This window comes from Aedes aegypti, chromosome 1, assembly GCF_002204515.2.
Source record: "Aedes aegypti strain LVP_AGWG chromosome 1, AaegL5.0 Primary Assembly, whole genome shotgun sequence".
In the NCBI taxonomy this organism is placed as follows: domain Eukaryota; kingdom Metazoa; phylum Arthropoda; class Insecta; order Diptera; family Culicidae; genus Aedes; species Aedes aegypti.
The window spans coordinates 212,293,668-212,313,919 of record NC_035107.1 but is presented as its reverse complement, the minus strand read 5'-3'; the positions used below and the strand labels follow the sequence as shown (position 1 = coordinate 212,313,919).

Below are 20,252 nucleotides of genomic sequence, written 5' to 3'. Positions count from 1 at the left end.
ACCCTCAATAATGTCAAAAAGAGAAAAACACATGTATATTCAAATTGTACAAGAAAAAAGCACAATGCCGACACCTATAGTGACAAACCATACAAAGTTTGCCCCAATATTACATAAAAGTTACGCTTTCAAGAAAATATGTGTTATCATAAGCATGAAACGAACTCACCAGTTGGCCATCCATTCTCGACTGAACACAAAACTGACACTGACAGCAAAACTTCTTGGCGTCCCGAAAACAAACCGTCTTGCTTGGGCCCTCCCAAACACGTACCCAGCAAGACGCTCCAAAACAAAGGGAAAAAAAAAAAAAATCTCCGGCGACGAAAACACGCGCGAAACCGTCAACAAACTCTATCGGACGACGCAAAACCGAACCGTCCCGCCTGGGCCTCTCGAAGCACCACCCAGCAAGACGCTCCAAAACAGGGGGAAAAAACTCTCCGGCAACGAAAACGCGCGAATCCGCCAGCCAAATCAATCGGACGACGCAAAACCGAACTGTCCTGCTTGGGCTTCACAAAGCACTACCCAGCAAGACGCTCCAAAACAGGGGGAAAAAAATTCTCCGGCAACGAAAACGCGCGAATCCGTCAGCTAAATCAATCGGACGACGCAAAACCGAACTGTCCTGCTTGGGCTTCACAAAGCACTCACTCTACTACATCTGAACAACGTAATGAAGAAATTGAGCAATCATTTTGCACATAAAAAAAAGTTTTTAATGTGGTATGTTTGATTTTTGTTAGGTGTACGAATATAGAATTGGCTCAATTTTAGACACAAACTCAATACTTTTTTTATTATTCCAAAGATTTTAGCGCATGAATAGAAATTGTTATTGCTGAGCAATAGATGACACCCACGACCTTCGTTATTAGTAAAGTATATCAAAGTCCGTAAATCATTTAATAGTTTTAACTAGTAATCCTTTATAAGAGAGATTTGCGGAAGCTGACATTTCTGTCAAAGTGTGAGCCAATCGAGCAGCGAGAGCTGTCAAAATGTGAGCCAAACGAACATGCGTTATGTTTGTTTTGAACTTTTCTTGAAGAGTAATGTAATCCGCTTGAAATTATATCGGTAAAAGTAATTTTACATGAAGCCAAAAAATGAAATATTTTTCTTTTTTAAATTTTTGTCAATGCGATTTTTAGTTATTGATTTTTTCGGCTGTTTACTAGTTTGGATATGTAGCTCAAAGATATATAACGAAACAAAATACACTTTTTAGCAATGAGGAAGTCATGTACGTGTTACAATATTATTCTCGTTGCCGAGCAAAATCAGCACTGCTGGTCAGTTGCCAAATCATTCCATTTTACTTCCGCTTATCTCTCTATAAAGGATCATTAGTTTTAACCTTAGTAAGGACCTTGGGTCTTTTTCGACCCATTTCAAAATTCAAATCAATGTAACTTTTGTTTGAAATAACCTAGCAATTTGAAACTTTCTGACAATTATTTTTTTGTGGGAAATTTTGTTTTTGCGGAAACAAAAGTTTTGAATGACCCCTAGGGGAGCTTCCATAAAAAAAGTTACAAATTGTGACTTAGGGTCGTTTTCGACCCGAAAATTCAAACAGCTCGCAACAATCAGTGTGTTGACCGAATTTAGTTCTGTTGGGCTTAAATGAAGGGCACACATGTCTAGTTTCAGAAACCCTCCCGGAGATCCGGATTTGGTCACTGTGGCCACCGGGAACCTGCTACATCTGAAAAAAGTCCCTTTAGAGACCCTTACTTTGACGACCTGTAGTTTCGTAACTTAACAAGCAATCTGAACCGTTCTCATATTGTTGAATAGGTATTCACGTGGACTAGGAATAGAGATTCTCAAATCACTTAGTTATCCATACCCGGTTCCGGAAACCCGGAACATCCGAAAAGTAAGTTCCCATCGCAGTTCTGTATATGTAATTCACATCGGTACTATTCGGTTGATGGATATTTTGGCATGATTTTTTTCTGTAATAAGGAACCAATTACCGGCGCACATTCCCTGAAAGTTTTGGTCCAGTATGGTCCATTCGGAACCGGTTCCTGGAGTCCCGGGAGGTGGCCAATCTGGACAATTCGAATAAATTACTAAGATTTAAACCCCAAAACCAAATGAATTGTGTCCAATTCTTTACGATTTTTTATGTTTGGATGTATTTTGCCAAAAGAATGAATGAATGGTTATTCTGGTCCTTCTGGAGCACCGGAATGGCCACCGGGAAACCCGTAATATGGGACCACTAGGTTTTAGCACCAAAAGTAGGCATGCGACGGCTCATTCTTCATGATTTTGAATCCCTGTGACTCTGCTAGTTCAATTATCGATGAATGACCACTTTGGTTCTACTGGCCCACCGCAATAACCAAGGAACGGCCACCGGAGATATCCGTATTGTGGGTCATTTTAGTTTTTGTACCAAAACTAGGCATGCGACGGCTCATTCTTCATGATTTTGAATACCTGTGACTCTTCTAGTTCAATTATTAATGAATGACCACTTTAGTTGTTCTGGCCTACCGAAATAACCAAGGAATGGCCACCGGAGATACCCGTATTGTGGAACATTTAAGTTTTTGTACCAAAACAAGGCATGCGACGACTCAATCTTTATGATTTTGAATACCTGTGACTCTTCTAATTCAATTATTGATGAATGACCACTTTGGTTCTTCTGGCCCACCGAAATAACCCAGGATTGGCCACCAGAGATACCCATTTTGTGAGACATTTCAGTTTTTGTGCCATAGGCATGCGACGGCTCATTCTTCATGATTCTGGATACCTGTAAATCTACTAGTTCAATTTTAGATGAATAACCACTCTGGCTCATTGTTACCACGAAATAACCCAGGAATGGCCACCGGAGATACCCGTATTGTGGGTCATTTTAGTTTTTGTACCAAAACTAGGCATGCGACGATTCATTCTTCATGATTTTAAATACCTGTGACTCTGCTAGTTCAATTGTTGATGAATGATCACTTTGGTTCTTCTGGCCCACCGAAATAACCCAGGAATGGCCACCGGAGATAGCCGTATTGTGGAACATTTTAGTTTTTGTACAAAAACTAGGCATGCGACGACTCATTCTTCATGATTTTGAGTACCTGTGACTTTTCTAGTTCAATTATTGATGAATGTCCAATTTGATTCTTCTGGCCTATCGAAATAACCAAGGAATGGCTACCGAAGATACCCGTATTGTGAGACATTTCAGTTTTTGTACCAAAACTAGGCATGCGACTACTCAATCTTTATAATTTTGAATACCTGTGACTTTTCTAGTTCAATTATTGATGAATGCCCACTTTTCTTCTGGCCCACCGAAATGGCCACCGGAGATGCCCGTATTGTAGGTCATTTTACTTTTAGTAGCAAACCACACTCTACACAGTAATAATGGAAATTACTGTGGACGTAATTCGGACTATGACTGAATGGCACATGATGTAACTGATAAAACGACACAAAAATGTGTCGTTGAAGATGTATTGAACAAAAAAATGTAATTTTACACGTTAAAGGACACGAAAACGATGTCTCTATGAGCATCATTTCCCGAATCAGATGCTATGGTATTTGGAATGTGACATAAATTCACGTCATTTGGCTCGCTTCTTTTATGTGCTTCCGAAAGACAATCATATGATTTTTTTCGGAGTCTGTAGGCATGCGACGGCTCATTCTTCATGATGTTGAATACCTATGACTCTGCTAGTTCAATTATTGATGAATGACCACTTTGGTTCTTCTGGCCCACCGAAATAACCCAGGAATGACGACTGGATATACCCGTATTGTGGGATATATATTTTTTTGTGCCAAAACAAGGCATGCAACGGCTCATTCTTTATGATTCTGAACACCTGTGACTCTTCTGATTCAAATACAGTAAGGACCCGATTTTGTCAGCCCCTCGATGAATTTTTGGCTGACAAAATGGGAAACCTGTCAAAATTGGGTCAATTTTTTGTTTCCGTTATTCAAATATTGACGTGTTTATATTTGCTTATGAACCGCGTTAAGAACTTACTTGGGTTCTTGAAGGGGGGCGGTGGACATGAGTGTAGCTAGGTTTTTTTTATCAGGAAAAAGAGGGGGGGAGGGTTGAAAATCGGTTCTTGAAATTTCATTCACGATTTTCACTCCTAATCGACCATTATACACTACCATAAAACATAAAACATGAAACATAAAACGTGATAAAACTATGTAAGATATTCATCCAATTTTTTCACCTAAGTAAAGTGAAGTTCAAAATGCGTCTTGTTTAAGTGTTGAGTAATGGGACCATTTTAATTCGTGGAGAAATAATTATTGGAAAAAAAATCTGAAGATCCGATTCGTTGTGGTCCGTTTGATCAGCAATTTTGTTATGGCCAGTAAAACAAAAGGGACCAACCTGAATTCCTAGTTATACATGACCGTTAAATTTTTTATGATTTTATCCCAAAACACCGAAATTTTTAGATACTTCTTCAAAATAGCAGCAATAATTGCCTCGAAGTTTTTCTTGAAATTCCTCTAAGTATAATTCAAAGAATGTTCCATCCGGAGTTTTCCACCTAAATTTTCCTAAAATGTAGTTTAAAATTCATACAGATTGTCATTACCTCCTATGGCTACGACCATGTGTGCATGACATCAAACATCATCATCAGTTTCAATGTACAACCACGTTTACGTTTACATGACGAAAGCAATGTTATGACGAATTTAAAATAGGTTGAAAAAATCGGGGGCAGACAAAATCGGGGGCTGAAAAAATCACGTCAGTACTGTATAGCTGAATAAGCACTGGCTCTTCGGGACCACCGAAATAATTCAGGAATAGCCAATGGAGATACCTGTATTGTGGGACATTTCTGTATTTGTACAAAAACTACTCAATCTTCATGATTTTGAATACCTGTGACTTTTCTAGTTCAATTATGGATAAATTACGACTTTGGTTCTTCTGGCCTACCAAAATAACCCAAGAATTACATCTTAGATACCCATACTGTGCAATTTTTAAGTTGTTGTACCGAAACAAGGCATGCGATGACTTATTCTTTATGATTTATAATATTTGTTAATTTGTGACTCTTCTAGTTCAATTATAAGTGAATGACCACTCTGGATAATTGTTACCACCGAAAACCCCCAGGAATGACCACCGGTGTTATCTCTATCTCTATGGGGCCTTCCTTAGCCGAGTGGTTAGAGTCCGCGGCTACAGAGCAAAGCCACGCTGAAGGTGTTTGGGTTCGATTCCCGGTCGGCCATAGAGTATCATCGTACCTACCACACGATATACGAATGCGAAAATGGCAACTTAGGCAAAGAAAGCTCTCAGTTAATAACTGTAGAAGTGCTCATATGAACACTAGCTTAGAAGCAGGCACTGTCCAGTGAGGACGTTAATGCCAAGAAAAAGAAGTTATCTCTATTGTGGGACATTTCAGATTTTGTTCCAGAACTAGACATGTGACGGCTCAATTTTCCTAGTTTTCTGAGCACGTGATTCATCTCACATAATAAAGAATGGATGGCTAGTCTAGTCCTTTGCTGTCGCTGAACGAACCCAGGAATGTTCACAGAAGAATCTTGAATCGTGGGCTACAATAGTTTTTGTACCATAACAAGATATTCGACGGCTCAATCTTCCTGATTTTTCGGGCAGGTGACTTGTCACACACAATAATAAGTAAAACCCTGGGTACTGCGAACTGAACCCCCTTTTATTTTCAAGCAAATCTTGAAACATGTTTCTTGTGACGAATTGTGTTTGTCGCTTTGATCCCTCAAACGTCATTCAAAGTTCTCTGCTCTCAAAATTTTGCTCACCGATCTCTCTCTGGAGAGCTTGAATATGTTCAAACACCCATGACTTTCTCAAAGTTTGGTTACATTTGGACTCAATCGACTCCATGTGAAATATGGATATGGTCATATAAAACTCTTCGGGATGTTGATTATTGTCTATCTATTCTATTCTTACTCATAACTAACTTGTTGATTACAATACAATGCTCGGTTAAAGGTTGCCGAAGGAACAACAGGAATTATCGTGTGAGTTTCTATCGCTTCCCGACGGATTTTACTCTCCGCTCAAAGTGGCTCAAATTTTATGATAATAACTAGACAAAAACGAAGACATTGAATTAGAGTTTCATCTTCTTTTGTTCGGAGTTATTATACCACTGAACATGAATCTTTGTAGCATTTCGTTTCGATAAAAACACGCAAATCAGAATTCGACAGCCGGCTGTATACTGTCGAACATGATAACCATAAATTTTAAAGACAAATCAATATGAGAAACATAAATGCAGAAAATATAGATTTTTGAACTACAATTATAAAATATGAAAAAGTAAATAAAAACTTTTTTGGGTTTTAATTTTGATAGAATGTTATACTCCTTGACTCTCATTAGTCATTCATCCGAAACAAACATAACCTCAATTTCAAATGTTTGGCTCCGGCAATCAGGCTCCCGTTTGACAAGCATATCGAGTCTTTCCGCAGCACCCAGGTAAAACCACTCAGGTCCTCAGGTTTCAAGTTGGCCGACGACGCTGTAGAATCGTTACCCGTTCTGTGGCGTAGTTGATAAACACGCACAGTCTACCGTATTTGGGGTCGTGGGATCGAAGCTCACCAGAACGATTTCATTATTTTTCACAAATTTTACATATCAATATGTCCAAATTGACTTTTGTGTCTACGAAATTCAGGTTTTATTCTCGGAGTTGTGTTTGATCCTTCGACCTTGACGCTTGCTCCTGCGGGGCCCGGCGATGAGGGCAGGATCAAACATGTCGCGCATCGGTCGAGTAAAGTGAAAAAGTGCCGCGTTCGATTAGTTCTTTTTGATTTTTCGACGTTGACGCTTGCTCCTGGGCAGTTCGTCAAGAAAGCCCGAGAAGTCGTCAGTTGATTTCCCTCTCGGGTCGCACGCCTATTTTCTCTGAGTGCTTTTATATATTCGAGCAAACGAGTGAAGCTGAAAGTGGATTGTTGCTGCTCAAGTATGACGGATCAATTGGTGAGCTCGTTTCATGCTACTATTTCTAATCTATAAAATATGTATGACTGCACCTTAAATCGTTACAACGGTGAGACGTAAATATGATTTTTCAACAAACTATGAAAGGTTCGTCACTGTGAGTGTCGACATAAACTCTGATTCATAAATGATTTAGGTCTAATTTTTTTTAAATCCTTTTTCCTTTTACCTTTATTTTTGTATTTAAAAAAAACTTCGAATGGTTCGACACTACGAGTGTAGACTTGCGAGAGGTTCACTTTATTCAACAAACTTTGAAAGGTTCGTCACGTTAAGTGTCGGCATAATTTTTCTCTGCATAGATATTGTTCATATCAAATGAATATATTATATTTACATATAAGCACTATATCTCACCAATAATTATTTATCATGGTCTAATCGCTTATCAAAGTGAATACTGTGACCCAACGATCCTCCCCATTAACAAACATCCCTCCCAGTAACCTTTGTGGAGATGCAGAGGCGAACACGGTCTCCAAATAGCAAAGGTTACACACTAACATTCCTTCCCACAATCCCACCTGACTGCAAGGACGTGGCCGGCGCCGTTATTTACCATGTATAAATAGAGGCACTGAATTATGCACACTGAAGAAGATTATGGCCAATCCCAGCCGATCTTCTAGTTGATTCTTTGTGCATTTTTACTGACTTCAGTCAATCACGGAATAGCAACCATTGATATGTGTAGTCAGTCTAAGCTAAGCTAAGCTAAGCTACGAAATTCAGGTTTTATTCTCGGTCACAATCAACTAGAGTGATCATTAATCTATAATTGAACCAGAAGAGTCACAGATATTAAAAATAATGAAGATTGAGCCGTTGCATGCCTGATTCTGGTACGCAAACTGAAATGTCTCACAATACGGGTATCTCCAGTGATCATTCCTAGGTTATTTCGTGGTAGCAATGAGCCAGAGTGGTCATTCATCTAAAATTGAACTAGTAGAGTCACAGGTATCCAAAATCATAAATAATGAAACGCCACATGCCTTGTTTTGGTACAAAAACTGAAATGTCCCAAAATACGGGTATCTCCGGTGGTCATTCCTAGGTTATTTTGGTAGGCCAGAAGAACCATAGTGATCATTCATCAATAATTGAATTAGAAGAGTCACAGGTATTCAAAATCATAAAGATTGAGTCGTCGCATGCCTTGTTTTGGTACAAAAACTTAAATGTTCCACAATACGGGTATCTCCGGTGGCCATTCCTTGGTTATTTCGGTAGGCCAGAACAACTAAAGTGGTCATTCATTAATAATTGAACTAGAAGAGTCACAGGTATTCAAAATCATGAAGAATGAGCCGTCGCATGCCTAGTTTTGGTACAAAAACTAAAATGACCCACAATACGGGTATCTCCGGTGGCCATTCCTTGGTTATTGCGGTGGGCCAGTAGAACCAAAGTGGTCATTCATCGATAATTGAACTAGCAGAGTCACAGGGATTCAAAATCATGAAGAATGAGCCGTCGCATGCCTACTTTTGGTGCTAAAACCTAGTGGTCCCATATTACGGGTTTCCCGGTGGCCATTCCGGTGCTCCAGAAGGACCAGAATAACCATTCATTCATTCTTTTGGCAAAATACATCCAAACATAAAAAATCGTAAAGAATTGGATACAAATCATTTGGTTTTGGGGTTTAAATCTTAGTAATTTTTTCGAATTGTCCAGATTGGCCACCTCCCGGGACTCCAGGAACCGGTTCCGTATGGACCATACTGGACCAAATTTTTCAGGGAATGTGCGCCGGTAATTGGTTCCTTATTACAGAAAAAAATCATGCCAAAATACCCATCAACCGAATAGTACCGATGTGAATTACATATACAGAACTGCGATGGGAACTTACTTTTCGGATGTTCCGGGTTTCCGGAACCGGGTATGGATTACTAAGTGTTTTGAGAATCTCTATTCCCAGTCCACGCGAATACCTATTCAACAATATGAGAACGGTTCAGATTGCTTGTTAAGTTACGAAACTACAGGTCGTCAAAGTAAGGGTCTCTAAAGGGACTTTTTTCAGATGTAGCAGGTTCCCGGTGGCCACAGTGACCAAATCCGGATCTCCGGGAGGGTTTCTGAAACTAGACATGTGTGCCCTTCATTTAAGCCCAACAGAACTAAATTCGGTCAACACACTGATTGTTGCGAGCTGTTTGAATTTTCGGGTCGAAAACGACCCTAAGTCACAATTTGTAACTTTTTGTTAGGGACTAAGGAAGGTTAAACCTACTTGATGTGGAAACAGTACCCCGTACGAAAATGAGGTTGAGTCACTGTATGTCACAATTTGAAACGTTGAAATGTTCAAGGATTTTCTAAAGCAAATTATGAAGGAACTCCTGTGAGCATCCTATGAAAAAAATGCTGAAAGAATTTCTTGAAGAATTCCTGATAAAATCTCTGGAGAAACCACAAGGATATTTCCTGCAGCTGTTCTCGAGAAAAATTTTGCATCTTAGTTATCTGCATGCAAGATAAGGAAAAAAAAAAGACTTTAGAGACAATTTTGGTTAAAATAAAGACTTCAGACACCTTCTATCGAAAATAGAGACTTTTTCGAGACTTGTATAAAAATGGTATCTAAAAAGAAACCTGCTATCAGCCCTAGATATGTTAATCCTTGACCGAATAAATTTAGATCATGTTTTGATAAGCTCATGAAATTTCAAGAGTTTTCTGGCAATTCATGATAGCTCTGGGTTATGACTTACAAATCCTTTGGCGTGAACATATTATATCATGAATTACTGCCTCAAAATAATTTCCCTGATTGTGGTCAAAATTCCCTGAGAATTCCAGGTTTTTTGCAGGTTGAATAAAATTTTCTGATAATTCCAGGTTTTCCCAGGTTTTTCCATGTAGTAGACACCCTGAGTTGGCATTTTGATTTGATACTAACGAACCTGGAGTAAAAAAAAAGAACACAATGAGACTACTGCGGCTATGTGTGTATGTGCAATCTAGTATGTGTTGTGCATGGACGTGTATGTGTTTGTTTGTGTCTTTCGTACGCATGTCACATTTTTGCATTATTTTGTTGTGTAATTTTCATAGTTTTCAAACAAATCTCGTTTTGTAATTTATATTTATGGTTCAGCAAAAAAATAATTCTGGACAAACATTTGAAAAGGGCCCAAGAGGTCTTGAGCCTTTTTTTTAGAAACGTTGTTGTTGAGCCTTTTTTAGCCCGCCCACGCAAACTAACACCACTATCAGAAAGATTAGTGTTAGCTCTTCCTAATAGTGGTATTGGTGAGCGTGATCGAGTTGAATTGGGCTCAACAGCGGCTTGCAAAGCCAATGTTTACCAATGTCGATGTGCCCTTTTGAAATGTTTGTCCAGAATTCTGTACATACATCGTTCAAACAATTTGAATTCTAATTATAATGTAAGTTATAAGGATTTCTAGAAGATATTTGCCCAAAATTATGAAATGTTAACGGGTGTCATAATAATTGAACATTTTTTTGGTTTGTTGTTCTTGTTTAGTCAATGTTAAATGTTATGATATGAGGATGCTATTCTTAGGAGACGCATTTTTTCCATCCTCACCCTATGTTAAATAAGAAGAAGAAATATGCGATCATTATTGCGCCGGTACGATAAGGAAGTTAGGTTTTCATCGAACGGGTCGCCATGAATTGAATTAATTATTTCGATCGATTTACATTGTATTGCCGGCCGCGGGACGACAACTTGATGGATGTAACGGGAATGTTTACCTTGGCGAATGGGTAAACATCACACGCATTCCGGAGTGTCGTCGGTAAACAGTGTACACTCTCGGGAAGTGGAATATCTCACCAACCAACAACGGTGAAGGAGAGCGATTGAGTAACAGGTTATGTTGTTTAAGTCAGGGTTCATTCAATATTTGTCCGGGGTTCGTAACGGAAATTCTGTGCACGAAATGCTGACTGATTGACAGAACATGCTGGAGAGTTTACTGAACTGTGACCGATCAACTGAACTTGGATAGTGGATGGTGCTCAAAGTTCTGCGGAAGTGTTTTAGAAGACATTTCGACCAAGTAAATTATTCCAATTTTTGTTTATTCTTTGATTAGTATTGTGCCAAACATAATATGGTAAAACTAAATCAAGCTATCATCAACATTTAACAAATTACACTTCATTTGAAGTACAGAATTTTTACAGGTCATTAAAGAAAAATATATAAACAAAAAATATTGTAAATTCAACCAAACATTTGTAAATAATACATTTAGGCTGATACAAATATTAATTTTCTTTTATGTCCGAGACCACTTGGAAGGTACGAATGGGGGGATAAAAATAAATGAGGAACAATAAAATAAAAAAGGAAAAAAAAAAGTTATTTTTTCGAATTTTTATTTTTAACGATACTTGTTAAACTTTTTTCAATCGTCATCTGGATCATTGTTTTACCTGTTTTTTATTTTAAAAATTTAAAAAACTTAACTGATGTAAAAAAAATGATGAATCTTTTTTTTTCTCCCCTTCAAAATTTTCGGATTTTTGAAGGGGGGTGGTGACATAAAAGAAAATTAATATTTGTATCAGCCTTATCGTAGAAATAGAAGTGTTGCAATTGCAACGAATGAGAGACAGGTGTCCGATTTTTTGAACGACGTATATTTGTTGATAACGAAGTTAAAAAACTCCTACCAAAGAAAATTGTTGTACAGTAGAGTAAGTTTATGTTGTACATAGTAGGTGTGTTTTGTTTCATTTCATTATATCTTGATTAGGGTAATTTAATGATAGCTTTTAAGAAAAAACTTACGTTTAGTGTCTCTGACTCGTGACTTGCTTGCTCGCAATAGAAATAATAATGAAGGCAGCAAAATTTAGCTAAAATTAGGTTTAACGTTAGGTTAAATTTCACAATAGTTCAATAACTTTTACCTGTTTTAATGTGTTCTATGTTCGTTTGAGTATCTTAGTATGTTCCAGTAGATTATAGGCGCTCAGGAAACTGTATTAAAATTTAGATAATTTAATTCAATTTGTTTTCTTGAACAGATAACTTTCAACTAACCTAGATATTTTAGAAGCCGTACTATTTAATTAACTTCTGATTACTTGTTTGCTGACGCACTTAATCCACTTGTTTTACACACTTTTAACTAGGATAGACTTTTAAATTTAGTTCTAGTTTTAGTTTAGCAGTAATTATGAGGTATTTTAACTCAAAAAATGCACTTTCTTTTATGGACAAACTCCACATGACTGGTCTTAGCTGACTTGCATGTTTTTTTCCTCGACTGACGTTATCTGACACTTCTATGGCTAACACAATGAATCTCCGTCACCGTGGGCAAGGATGACAACTAAAGGTTGGTACCGGTAATGTGTTTGGATGTATGGTGCGATGCACGCGAAGTTGCAACACTCCCCCCAGTACTTCGGGCTCATTGATCCGACGTACTCACGTTTGCACCAACGTCCAAAACCGCTAGTTTCACGGCGGGTCTCTCAAGGAGTGCTGTTGCTGTCTTCACCATAGCTCGACGAATCTGACCATCCTTCGATCGGATAGTGCGAACCACACGACCTTTCGGCCAACAGTTCCTCGGTAATGTCTCGTCTACGATGACCACGATGTCCCCTTCGGCTATGGGCTTGACGCGGGTGAACCACTTCGTCCTTCTGGTTAGGGTTGGCAGGTACTCGGACACCCAACGTCGCCAGAATCGGTTGGCGTAGACCTGAGACGTCTTCCAGGTGTGCTTGAGGGCGTACGTATTATCGTCGAACGCGATCGGGGGCTTTGAACCGTCAGATGACCCGAGCAGAAAGTGGTTCGGTGTGAGTGACTGAGCGTGCTCGTCGTCCAAGGGCAGCTCTGTCAATGGACGTGAGTTGACGATCAGCTCTATCTCGGTCAACATGTTTCGCAGTATTTCGTCTGTGGGTGTGCGTGTGAGTTGTGTGTGCTTTAGGGCTTTCTTCACCGTCTGTACTAGGCGTTCCCACGATCCGCCAAAATGCGGAGATGCAGGTGGGTTGAACGACCACTTAGTGTCTGCGGTGACGAAATGTTCCATCAGCTTATCCTGATTCACTTGCTGCAGCGCTTCCTTTAGCTCCCGGCTGGCTCCGACGAAGTTAGTACCTCTATCGCTGATAATTTCCAGTGGAGTGCCTCTTCTGGCGATGAAGTTACGAAGGGCGAGGATACACGAGTCCGTAGTGAGGCTATTGGCAACCTCGATGTGCACGGCTCGCACGGTGAGGCAGGTGATCAAAACTCCCCAACGTTTCTCGATCCTCCGGCCAACAACTACGTTCATCGGCCCAAAGTAGTCGATACCAATGTAGGAGAATGGGCGGCAGAAGGCTTTCAATCGTGCAGGTGGAAGAGCAGACATTTCCGGCGCAGCTGGCTTCGTGTGGCGGTTCTTACAGAGTTGACATCGATTTCGTACACGATTGTACATGGAGCGGAGTTGAGGCACGTAGAACCTTCGTCGGATGTCGTTGAGGGCAGTCTGGTGATTCATGTGACAGTACCGTTGGTGAACGCTGGCAATGATCAGATCCGTTACCGTGTGGCGCTTGGGTAGCAGAATCGGGTGCTTCGTACACTCGTCTACAACTTCGCAGGCGTCTATACGGCCTTTCATACGCAGTAATCCATCTCCGTCCAGGTACGGACTCAGCTTATATAGCGAGCTATTTTTCGGCAACGGCTTACTTCTCGATGAATGTTTTGACTCCTCTAGTAGACCGATCTCGGGGGCGAACTCAGCATCCTGCACCATCTTGAAAATCAACAATTCTGCTGCCTTCAACTCCTCCTGCATTAGCGGACCGGTGACGATTGAGTTTTCCGCCAGCTTTTTACGCAAATTCGCCGTATATCGTCGCACATATGCCACACGATGTAACAGATCACTCCACTTTGAAAAATCTTCCCAACGAAAAAGCGCAAGCTGCGTAAAGTGATGGAGCGTCCGCGACCGCATTTCTTCTGCGGTCTCTTCGCAATTTGACGGTGGGGAAGGCCACTGCTCTCTCGGCTTCCACAGGAAATCTGGAGCGTGGAACCACCGACTTGTAGGCGACAGATCTGGTGACTTCTGCCACTTTGTAGCATCATCGGCTACGTTTAATTTGGTCGAAATCCAGTTCCACTCATTCGTCTCCGTCAGCTCCAGCAATTCACTGACACGCACTGCTACGAACTGGTTGTATTTTCGGTGGTCTGAATTAAGCCAGCAGAGTACGTCACGAGAATCTGACCAGAAAAATCTTTGTACGGGCTTCAGCTTGTGGGTTTCCATGACATCGTTCGACAAACGAGCTCCGGTTATCGCTGCCTGAAGTTCTAGCCTAGGGATCGACATGAATCGCAATGGAGCTACTCGTGCCTTCGCGCCGACAAGCGCGCATTCCACCATGCCGTTTTCTTCGAATCGCAGATACGCTACCGCTGCATACCCGTTTTCCGACGCATCTACAAACGTATGAAGTTGTATTGTGTTCTGCTGTCCGATACTGGTCTTCAATCGGTAACACCTAGGCACGCTAACGTTCTCCACCCGAGGCAGAACTCGCAACCACCTCCCCCATTTCTGGAACTGCTCGTCTTCGATCTGGTCGTCCCAGTCGACGCGACTTCGCCAAATCTCCTGCAGCAGCATTTTCAGGAACATCAGGAAGTTTGACAGAAGTCCCAGCGGATCGTAGATCATCATCAACGTGCTTAAGATCTGACGTTTAGTAGGCACGATGCGACCCTGGAGTAAATCCGCACTAATCCTTGGCGATACTTTAAAGGTGAACGTATCGGTGGCGGTACACCACCACATGCCAAGGACTTTCTCTGTTCCCAACTCGCTGGAAAGGTTCAAGCTTTTCTCGCCAGGTTTCGCTTCCAGTTCTTGCAGTACGCGTTTCGAGTTCGACAGCCAGTTACGAATTTCGAATCCAGCCTCCGCGTGAACGAAACGAACATCCTTCGCCAGCTTCACAGCATCTTCTTCAGTTTCCTCGCTAGAAGCATGTCGTCGACGTAATGTTCGTCGACAATGGCCTCTGCGGCCCTCGGAAATTGCTCCAGAAATCTTCGCGCGTTGTGGTTTTTTACGTACTGCGCGCAGCTTGGCGAACACGTAGCCCCGAACGTCATTACTTTCATCGCGTAGACATCTGGACTTCGGTCATTCTCCCCGTCACGCCATAGGAATCGCTGGCATTGCTGGTCGTCTTTATTCACCATCACTTGGTGGAACATTTCCCGAATATCGCCGGTAACGGCAATCCGGTATTCTCTGAAACGACGCAATACCGATGGAAGGGAAGTGAGTTGATCTGGACCGCTCAGCAGGAAAGAGTTCAACGACGTTCCCGCCACTTTTGCTGCCGCATCCCACACGATACGTAATTTCCCCGGCTTGTTGGGATTCACCACTGGGAAGATGGGAAGATACCATACGCGTGGGAAACGCTCTGACAGTTGGCTCTCCGTTAGCTTCTCGATATACCCGTTCCGTTCATAGTCCCGGATTTTCTCCTTCAGCGTTTCAGCCAGTTGCGGTTCACGTTGCATCCGCTTCTCCAAGCATACCAGTCGCCGCATGGCCATTGACTTGCTGTCCGGAAGTCGGACGTCATCGTACCGCCACAACAAACCGGTTTCGTACCGCTTCTCCTTCAAGTGCGTCAGCGATACCAGTAGTCGTTCAGCTCGCTCGTCGTCTTTCGATAATAGCGGTTTGATGGGGCTCGTTATACCTTGGCTCTCCAGCGAAAAATAGGCTTTTACGGCGTTGTGCAGTTCGATATCCTTCTGCTCACTGCACTGACACAAGTGGAAGCTGTGGTGCTCAGTGAAATCCGTCACCGCTTGGACTGCTGTAGAGCAAGGACCGAACACTATCCAGCCTAGACGAGTTCTGGTGGCGATCGGTTCGTTGATTCCTCCTTCTCTGCTATCTAGCGCATGACCCAGGCGAATATTGTCCATTCCAATGAGTATTCGTGGCCGGACGTTACGGTAAGAAACAGCTGGCAAATCTTTCAGATGGTTATACTGCCGCATTAATTCTTCCATCGCGAGTGTTTGTCGTGGTAGAGAGAGACTTTTCACGGTGTGTACCTTGGGGATCCAGAAGGTATTCGATTCGTGCGCTCCGGAAATCGCCAGCGCCAACATCACAGAATTCATTTCTTGACGCTGATGATCCGCGGTCCATTCTAAGCACAAGGGGTATGATTCGCCTTCAAGTTCCAGCTCTTTCAGTAAACTGTGTTCCATCATCGTTGCTGATGAGCCGTCGTCCAAAAAGGCGAAGGTACGTACGGACTTTCCTCTTCCGTGAAGCAGCACCGGGACGTATCGGAAAAGAACTTGGCTGACTTTGCTCACGTGGGTGTTACACGTCTCGGTATGCGATTCCACAGCGGATTGGGAAGTCGACGGTTGAGAGCTCTCTTGTCGCTGGTATCTGGAGTCGTCATGTAGCAGCTCGTGATGCATGTACGTACAACCGTTCCTTCCGCAAGCTTGCTTCACTGTACAAGCTCCAAAATGTTTCACTAGACACTTCCGGCACAGCTTGTTGTGCTTGAGCGTAGTCCACCGCCCACTAACACTCATATCTCGAAACGCTTTGCACGATCCCACGCTACTGCAGCCTCCTTGGCAAATTACGCACTGCTTACTGGTCTGCTTCTGCTCAATCTTCGGCGTACTTGTTGGGGCTGACGTCTGGCTAGAGCTGGCCTCGTAATGAAAGTGCAATTCCTCCTTCCGACCACGCTTTTCCTGCTTGCCCACGTTCGCAATGATGGACGATGGGACTGTTACTACGCATGCTGCCTCCACAAGCGTACCCAACCAGGAACTGAAGTCCGATAGTGTGACCGCTTGCAGCATTTGCCGATGCTTCGCCCAGTCAAGCTTGATAGTTGGCGGCAACCTGTCCACCAGCTCTTGAAGAAGCGCCACGTTGCACAGATGCTCGTTCAAACCGCAGGCTACGATTGTCGCACACATGTTCTGGACCGCTACACCAAAATCGATCAGAGTTCCAAGTTTCTCCGTCTTCGGCGCAGGCATCTCCCGAATCTTGTTTACTAGCGAGTGGACAATCACTTCTGGACGGCCGAACAGGGTACGTAGTGTACCAATCACTCCTGCAAGCCCAGCTGGGTACAACAGTCTACTCCTTACCACCTCGAGAGCCTTTCCTTTCAGACTCCGCTGAAGCCGAAGAAGGTTCTCTTCGTCGCTGAAACCGCACATTCTTGTAGTGCTGTCATAGGTGGCAATGAACAGCGGCCACTCCTCGGGATTGCCGGTGAAGATGGGAAGCTCTTTCGCAACTGCTTGTCGCGCAGCAAGCTGACTTCTGCTAAGCTCGTGTGTACCAGTCATCGATGAAAGGCCAGAATGATGATTCGGAACAAATGCATGCGCGTCAACGTTCAGGTCGCTGGAATTTGCCCCCGCTTGATCGCTGGAATGTGTTCCCGCTTGGTCGCTGTTGCCAATCTCCATCGCTCTCAATCGTCCTTCAAGACGCTTGGTCTTCAGTTCCTGCTTCTTTGCCATCTCTTGAAGCTGCTGTTCAATCCGCACGATCATATTGCTCACATCTGTCGCAGAACGGCTTTCGCCTCCTAACGTTGTAGAATTTGCACTAGGAGGAACCACAGTTATTTGAGCAAACAGTTCGGATCGGATTTCTGCCTCTCTCAGCTCTAGTCGGCGTTGAAACTGGTGCTGCAAGTCATTCACCGCGTTCTTCATCTCTTGGTCCTTCTGCGCGAGCAGTTTCTCATATGACTGCTGTTGCTCCTGGAAACTACACTGCATCTGCTCCAACCGCTTTTGGAACGCTGCGAGTTGTTTGTTCTGCTGTTCCTGGTCGCCGATCGATGCCTTGGCAGCTCCACTCTGTGCAGGAACTGTCAAACGGGTCGGAGTGCCCTGAGCTGCCCGCCTTGCTTCGCACGATGTACAGCTCCAGTCAACTTCCTCAATCCCTTCATCGACGCCCACGCACTTAAAGTGGAACCATCCACCACAGTCATCACAGCACACCATCCGGCTATCATCCGGTTCTTTGCATACACCACAACTCACATCGACCCTTGGCACATTACCCCGACGATTTGACATTTTTGCAGCCTTCCCGATCGCGAGGTAAACGAGTTTTTTAAAATGTTGCAATTGCAACGAATGAGAGACAGGTGTCCGATTTTTTGAACGACGTATATTTGTTGATAACGAAGTACAACTGTTTCAAATAAAGAGCTTTTGATTCATGTGGGAAAATTATAAGTTGAGTTTTGGAAGCATTAGGAGGATTTTTACAAGTATAAACAAATAATATCAAAATTTTTTGTAATCTACTACATATGACACGCTGGCTTCGTCCTTTGGTGGAGTCGCCTGTGTCATCTACAAACAAAGATTTTTGACATCTCTGAAAATATTACACAATATTGGTTCTAGACTGCTGCCTTGAGAAATACCAACTCTGATTTGGAGTTCTGATAAGCAACCTGAAGAGCACGGTTTCCCAGATAACTTCGAATTACTCTAACATTGTATATAGTCCAGGATCTTTTCGTAATGGAAATTTCCTTAACTTCCCTGGATATATAGAGTATAATCGTACCTGCCACACGATACAAGAATGCGAAAATGGCCTCTTTGGCAAAGAAAGCTCTCAGTTAAGAACTGTGGGAGTGGGAGTCCCAGTGAGGACGTTAATGCCAAGAAGAAGAAGATCACGATTCGCGACATCATTTTCTCAGATTCCGATCAAATGGAACTCAAATTGGCTGGCTTGATTTTTCTCATTTTTTCACCGAAGAATGACAATATATCAACAAATTTATATCCCATAAATTTCGTTTCCCAACCGCAAACGACGTTTTCCCAGGGGCCACAGCATCATAATTTCTCCGTAATCTTCCCCATTTGGCGTAAGATTTATCTCCGTCCACCTGGTTGCAGCTAGTCCATCCCTGCTTGCAACGGGGTCAACATGATCACTTAATCAACATGTTCCGCCTGTCCGAATTATGCAAATCTTCCGGGCATTGTTTCTCTCGGGCATTGAAGGGAAAACAGTTTCCAAACAAAATTAAAAATTTTACTCCGAAGAAAGTAAACATCTCTCAAGAACCAGTTAACCCTTCGTCGGTTCCGGTTCATCAAACAAATAGTGCTTTGGACGACGAGTGATGGACGCCGGCTAGCGTGAATTGCGCAATCACCATTATCGACCACCGACCGTTGATTCGGTTTAAATGAATCCACGTCGAATCCGGTGCACACTGGGCCAGGGAAGGGAATAAGCAGGAAAGAAATATTAAAATTGGTGGAAGACACAAAAACTGTAGCTTTTCAAACAACAGTTATTTGATCAATTATTATTTGCCCAACATTTCATTCAGGTGGACTCCCAAGATTTGTTGCGGAATTCATTCAGTATTTTTTCACGAATTTCTTTAGGAATGGTTTCATTGTTATAGTTCAGGAGACCATAATAAAAACAGTCAGTAATTTTCCTCTTATGTTTTCAAAAAGTATACCAAAGATTGCTACAAATTCATTCCTAAAATGTATCAAATTTTTCAATTCATTAAGTAACATTCTACAGGTAATCCATCAGCAAATTTCTTGGAAGATATCAGGATTTGCCCAAAACTTTGTTGTAGAGCTTTGTAGAAAAATGCAATATATATTCTGATCTTTCAGGTTCTTCCAAAATTTCACAAAGAAATTTATCTAGCAATGTTTCCAGGAAGTTGACATGGTTTTCTTTACTAGATTGTTGAGGAAATTCTTGTAATAATTCAAGAGATATTTATAAAGCAACATTTGAATAATCTTCTTGAAACACATCTCTCATCACATGAACTCTTGCAAGACAGAACTTCTACAATGATCTCTGAAGAAATTTCCGAACCCTTGAAGAAGTCTTTAGGGGTTCTTTAGGAATCCTGCGGAAATAATTAATGAAAAAAATCACCACACGCATTCTTGGATATTCCGAAGAAATTCCTGAAACATTTCGGGCAGAAAATTTGAAGAAATGTGTATGGGAATAATTGGAGAAATTCTTGGAATTTTCAATATAGTACTTTTTAGTGGAAACCCTTTGCAATTGTTTAACTTTTAGAAGAACTTATTGAAAATTATTTCGACTAATAACTAGAGATGTCATTGAAGGAGTCT

General features: G+C 42.0%; 1 protein-coding gene and 1 long non-coding RNA gene across 2 annotated transcripts in view; both read right to left on the bottom strand.

The window, feature by feature from the left end:
• The window catches only part of LOC110674320, a 200,538-nt gene that overhangs the window by 11,216 nt on the left and 169,070 nt on the right, over positions 1–20,252 (bottom strand). The window lies entirely within an intron of this gene.
• Positions 11,628–12,304, bottom strand: LOC110681522. The gene is made up of 4 exons (XR_002503234.1): positions 12,090–12,304; positions 11,957–12,026; positions 11,835–11,902; positions 11,628–11,712 (listed from the first exon to the last, which is right to left on the bottom strand). It is a non-coding gene; the product is annotated as an uncharacterized LOC110681522 (long non-coding RNA).